The sequence below is a fragment of the Girardinichthys multiradiatus genome, chromosome 15 (assembly GCF_021462225.1).
Source record: "Girardinichthys multiradiatus isolate DD_20200921_A chromosome 15, DD_fGirMul_XY1, whole genome shotgun sequence".
Lineage (NCBI taxonomy): Eukaryota > Metazoa > Chordata > Actinopteri > Cyprinodontiformes > Goodeidae > Girardinichthys > Girardinichthys multiradiatus.
The window spans coordinates 15,589,510-15,595,469 of NC_061808.1; the positions used below are offsets into that span (position 1 = coordinate 15,589,510).

Genomic DNA, 5,960 nt, shown 5'->3' on the forward strand with positions numbered 1-5,960 from the left:
CTGAAGTATAGTTTGCAATCATTTTAATTTATGGGAACTGCAGTCTTTACAGAGGCTAAAACACCATCAGATGTGTTAAAAAGACTCCGTTATGTGAAGCTTGATATTTTTAAGGTTTCTCTAAAACTTGATTTACAGTAAAGTGTCTTCATGTTATGATCACACGAATAAATCAGTGTGTGTATTTAAGTCATCAGGCGAGTTAAGATTTTAAAAGGAAAATGTTTTAGTTTGTGACAATTTTATTTAAAGATGCTTGCTGACTTGAAATAAATTCCTGCTGCAGTGAATTGTTTTTGAGTGACCCACCATTTGGTTACATGAACGCTGACTTGAATCATGTGGGAAAGCAGTTCATAAGTAAAAAAACTGGTCAGAATTGGAGTCACGAGGAGAAGTAAGGAGAGAGTTTCTAAATTACACAAGACAATGAATTTAAAGCTCCATGTGCAATTCTAAGCTGCTGGACATGGTCGGTTATATAAAATGTGGGCCAATCAGATAATACTTTTTTTGAAAGTAAAATTTCTGTTTTTTTTAAAGTCTGTTAGATCCTCTAGTTTTAAATCTAAGCAAAGCAATGTAGTTTAAAACGTTTAATGAACTAACAGGTTGGCAAGAGCTTTCTTCTTCTTTTCTCTAAAGGGAACTCTGTGCTTCATTGGCTACAACGTTTTCCCCATTGTGCTATGAGACGGCATAATTAAAAACAAATTCATGTGTAAAAAGGCAAATTTTACAGTGTGTGTCTCTTATTTTTGGTTGTCATTATTGTCAATTTTGGACAAGTGGACCAATTTAAGAATAATTGTAGATTACATAGGCTATCAAAATCAAGATGACTTTTGAGATTGTAAAAATGGATTGAGCTAAAATAACAAAATTGTCCGAGTTATTTTCAAAGTAAAAGAAACTCATTAAAGAATGTGCCCATTACAATTAATCATAATAAACCTGAAGCAATAGATTGGGACCACATGGCTGTTGGAGATGCATGTTGTTGTAGTTAAAAAGGGCTGAATAGAAGCAGTCATGGACTTTGGATGACTGGGTGTAAGTGGGGTTCGGGGATGAATCCTGAACCTGCACTGGCCAACGACATAATGCCATAATCTTTGTTTGATGCCATCCCAATGAAGCATGTAAAGACAACCTGAAGAAAACAATCACTGAGGATGTGGAGCTGCGCATGTCAGGTAGATGTCACTTATTACCTATTCCATAAATGCACTAGACGTTTCAGGTACTTCCTATTCTATCAATTCAAATTAGTTTCGGTAGTGATGAAGCATTGTTAATCATCAGTCTTGGCACTGAAACGAAGAGCGTTAGATCACGTGACCAATCGCGTGCGGCTTGAAGAGAAAAAAAAAAGTGAGCGAGAGACAGAGAAGTAGAAATTACTGGCTCTTGTCATCCTCTTCAAAGAGCCGGCTCGATCGCGACCGATTGACTTCGGAGCCGAACCATCAAAAAGGGACAAGCGGTACGCTATGTCTCATTCTTTGACGGTCTTCTTATTTCATAACTCTTCTAATTTATAAGCTGATAGTCTGAGCTAATTAGAAACAAAGTTTTTCGCTGATTTATTTAAAAAAATACATTTTGTATGCTAACATTTCATATATTTACTTTTATTTCAGAAATACTTTTTTGTCATTAGGAAAAAATACTTAATTTTCATTTTGTAATGACAGTCTTCTGTCCATTAACATAACATCTGCTTTTTTTATTTCTGAAAGTTCCAATCTTATGTAATTACGACGGGAAGCTTTAGTGATGTGCGGATTGATCCTGAACTGATACTGAATCGATACCAACAGACCTTTATGGTCTAAAATTGATTCTCAAATCAAAATATCGACCCTTGTGATACATCAGTCATTTGAGGTAGACTAATGTATAACATTACAGGAACGCAACTTTTGAGTTCTTGTCTTAATTATCTGATTGACGGGAACTATTTTTCCTTCCGCCTGGGGCTCTAGTCAGTCACTCAGATACAACAACAGAGTTATGTGTGGAGCTATTTGAGCTTCTCAAAAATATATACAATTTTAATGATAACATTTTTATCATAAAATGCGTGTATTGTTATTTACAATCAGTCTAATTTGATTTAGCTGTTAAATCAGTATTTTCAAATCTAGGTATTGAAAAACTTGTGCATTAATTGTGGTATTTAATTATTTCATAAAATATTTCACTGGCAATTTTAATGAGTCACCCAGTATTATAAAACGGCCAAACTTCTCTTAAATTTAAGGCATATTAGGTGTATTTGCACAAAATACCGATATTGGACTGGTATTGCCAATACACCAGACTGAATTTTACTCAGTATCATATCGAAAAGGAAATCAGAGGTATCTAACATCATTATTTTGCTTGCACAAGTCATGGTGTCTTTTCTATAAGTTGAAGCAGGTGTTAAGCTGAAAAATGCACGCCTGCCGAGATTTACATGACGTGTAACGGAACACACATCACCCTTATATTGGGCTGCTGAGATTTTGGTCCTATCTCCTTTAACCCCCCAATGTAGATAATATGGGTATTAAAGTCACACTAGTGCCTCGGAGTACATGTGTAATTATATAGAAAATGTTTTATCATACATATTTATTCCCATAACATAGCAGAGCAGGCCTTTTTTGGCAAGGACGATTCTAAGGCTGCAAATTCACCTACACCATCCTACATAAGTGGATCATTTGATTTGAACCATTCTTTTTCAATTTTGTATTTCAAAAATGTAACTATCTGGGGACACAATTAATGCAGTTATTTATTATAAGAATTTGTCACAGTTAGATTATGTCATGGTGAGTGAGGGGTTGGCAGGACCAAAGTGCAGACAGGAGCGAGGAAGTAGCATGGTGAGTAGATGAATACTTTTTAATTATATGAACTGGTTAACTTACAGCCTTAGGCAGGACATGAAAAACACAGACAGGTCTAAGGATATGGAGTGGGTAGTAGCCAGAGTAGTTTTCAGGAGGAACCAGTGGGGAACAATGACAACTAGGCAGTATAAATAGTGAGGGAGAGTGGAGAATGGACCAATGAACCAAGGGAGCTAATCCGTGGGGAATCAAGAACAGCTGCTGGAGAAAAGAGAGTGAAGGCAATTGAGGGAGGGTGACAAATTAACACTGATAAGCAGGGAGTCTAGAGAGGTAACAGAAAGAATATAAGTGAACTGAAATAATTAAACAATGAGACTACCAAAAGAACAATAACAGAGAAAAAACAGATCTACAAGAAAATACAAACTAAAACATCTAACATAGGAACCCAGGGAATTAGCAAACACCTAAACACCAGAATGAATCTAATAAACCTGAATGAACGGAAATAAAGCAAATAAAGAACATGGCAGTGCAGAGAAAGTAAATAGAACTCAAACTCAAAACCCCAAACACACGCAGATTATGTCAGATTATTGTTTTCAGTAATGAAAATGTGTCTGTAAATAAAAAGTCTTAAATTGCCACCTTCATAAAGATTAAATATCTATAAAGATTTTTCATACTATTTCAACATAAAAAAGCAGTAATTAGAACATTTTCCAAATTATATATGTAACAACATAGGGTAAGACAGCAAAACCATTTTCAATAAAAATAATTGTATTATAATCTAACTTTGTGTACTTAACTTTAATAATAAAACATTCACACAGTTGTTAACTATAACAAGCTATACAAATACAACAACTACACAAACAACATTCTGTGTCAGTTTGCGGGCTCTTGACAAAGCCTTGGTGGTACCTCCTGTTGCGATCAAATTCAAATGGTCAAATTACTAAATGTGGAAAAATGATGTAATTGTTCTATAACTGTCTTTTTCTGCTAACCTGATTCTCAACCTGCTGTAAATGTTGTTAGCTCTATATATCAAGATAGTTTAATATGGCATTTTTTCACCACAGTACCCATCTGCTTGCTCAGGGTGAGGTACACGTAAAGATTATGTGTAATCTTCCATTAGACATACTTGTATATTAAGTTATCGTGTAAATATTTAATTATAGTGGACCGTATGAAACTGTATTTGATTGTGACCTTATGACTGTATTGTATAAATTACATGACATTTCACTGACCTGGATTGGACTTGAATGTATTTCAATATGAATTTTGACTTCTAAAAGTACTCTGAGATCATTTTTTATGGTCACAAATTCATTGCTTGGATTTAGTTTTGACTAAATTAAATAACTGCCTTTGCCACAGAACATCAATCAGATCCTCACTCCCACAATGGTACAGGTAATATTTTTGGTGCTTGATTTTCTCTAGTGGCTTCCCATTTTGTAAGTGCTCCTTCCCTCTCACCTCCTAGTTTGAATTACACTGCACTCCCTCTTATTTTGATTCCAGTTTTGGACTATTAACTAATATGAGATAGATCAAACCAAAAACTTTGCTTTGGAGTCATACAGATACATTTCATCACATTAGACTATACGTAGAATTCATTTTCAGACAATTAAAGCCTCCCTCTGGTTTATAATTTAAATAGTTCAATGTTTATATTAAGCGAAGCAAAGTTATGCCGGGTGTTGATTTGTCAGAGCACACCGGTTGAAACTTCTGCCGTTGGTTAGCATCATGCTAACGTCAGTAGGCAGCGTTTTGTTTTTTCGAAATATGACAAAAGTTAGCAATGCGCGTATTACTGCAACATGACGCTATTGTTTTGAAAAAAAAAATCAGGCACATTTAATTTTAATCCACTATTGTAATCCAACAAGATCCAATGACGCCAAAGCGGTTGTAGTTGTTGGTACTGACTGTAACATGGCATTCAGGTTAGCTGACTGCAACATGGCATTCAGGTTAGCTGACTGTAACATGGCATTCAGGTTAGCTGACTGCAACATGGCATTCAGGTTAGCTGACTGTAACATGGCATTCAGGTTAGCTGACTGTAACATGGCATTCAGGTTAGCTGACTGTAACACTGTAACATGGCATTCAGGTTAGCTGACGGTAACATGGCATTCAGGTTAGCTGACGGTAACATGGCATTCAGGTTAGCTGACGGTAACATGGCATTCAGGTTAGCTGACGGTAACATGGCATTCAGGTTAGCTGACTGTAACATGGCATTCAGGTTAGCTGACTGTAACACTGTAACATGGCATTCAGGTTAGCTGACGGTAACATGGCATTCAGGTTAGCTGACGGTAACATGGCATTCAGGTTAGCTGACGGTAACATGGCATTCAGGTTAGCTGACTGTAACATGGCATTCAGGTTAGCTGACTGTAACATGGCATTCAGGTTAGCTGACTGTAACATGGCATTCAGGCTAGCTTGCTGCTAGCTGCCTGTTAGACATATGTAGTCATGCAATATATATACATTGCCGAGATATAGAACGTTTATGGTGTTGGAATTTATGGAACTAACATGGCGAGATCAATGTGAACGTACCAGGATGGCCGAGTGGTTAAGGCGTTGGACTTAAGATCCAATGGACATATGTCCGCGTGGGTTCGAACCCCACTCCTGGTAAGTTGTATTTTGTTAAAGATCAAATAAATATCCTTCCAAAGTTATCTAAAAATATTAAAATCTTGATTAATTTCATCCAAACTGCAACATTCGTCCGCAGTGAACTGTAAAGACGGGCGTACAGCAAAGGATTTAATAAAAAACGCGTGTCATTTTTATGAAACATGATTCATTCCCTTTGTCTTATAAAACAAGTAACCGTATAAGAAATGTAAATAAATACTATACTTTTACTAGGTAAAGGATGGAAAACAATGGAAACCAGAAACAATGTAGTATCATGATGATAAAAATCACATAAAGCGGAATAATCTGGAGTTTGACAGAATGGAACATAATTGTAAAGTAACAGGCCCCTTGAATATTTTAAACTATACATGCAGCATTTTTGGCATGGGTGTCTCTTCACTCCTGGTTTTTAAGCCTAATTAA

The 5,960-nt window shown here is 36.0% G+C and overlaps 1 non-coding gene across 1 annotated transcript; it reads left to right on the top strand.

Moving 5' to 3' along the window:
- The first annotated feature begins 5,445 nt into the window (after positions 1-5,445).
- On the top strand, positions 5,446-5,528 carry trnal-uaa. Its single transcript has one exon. It is a non-coding gene; the product is annotated as a tRNA-Leu (tRNA).
- The last annotated feature ends 432 nt before the right edge of the window (positions 5,529-5,960 follow it).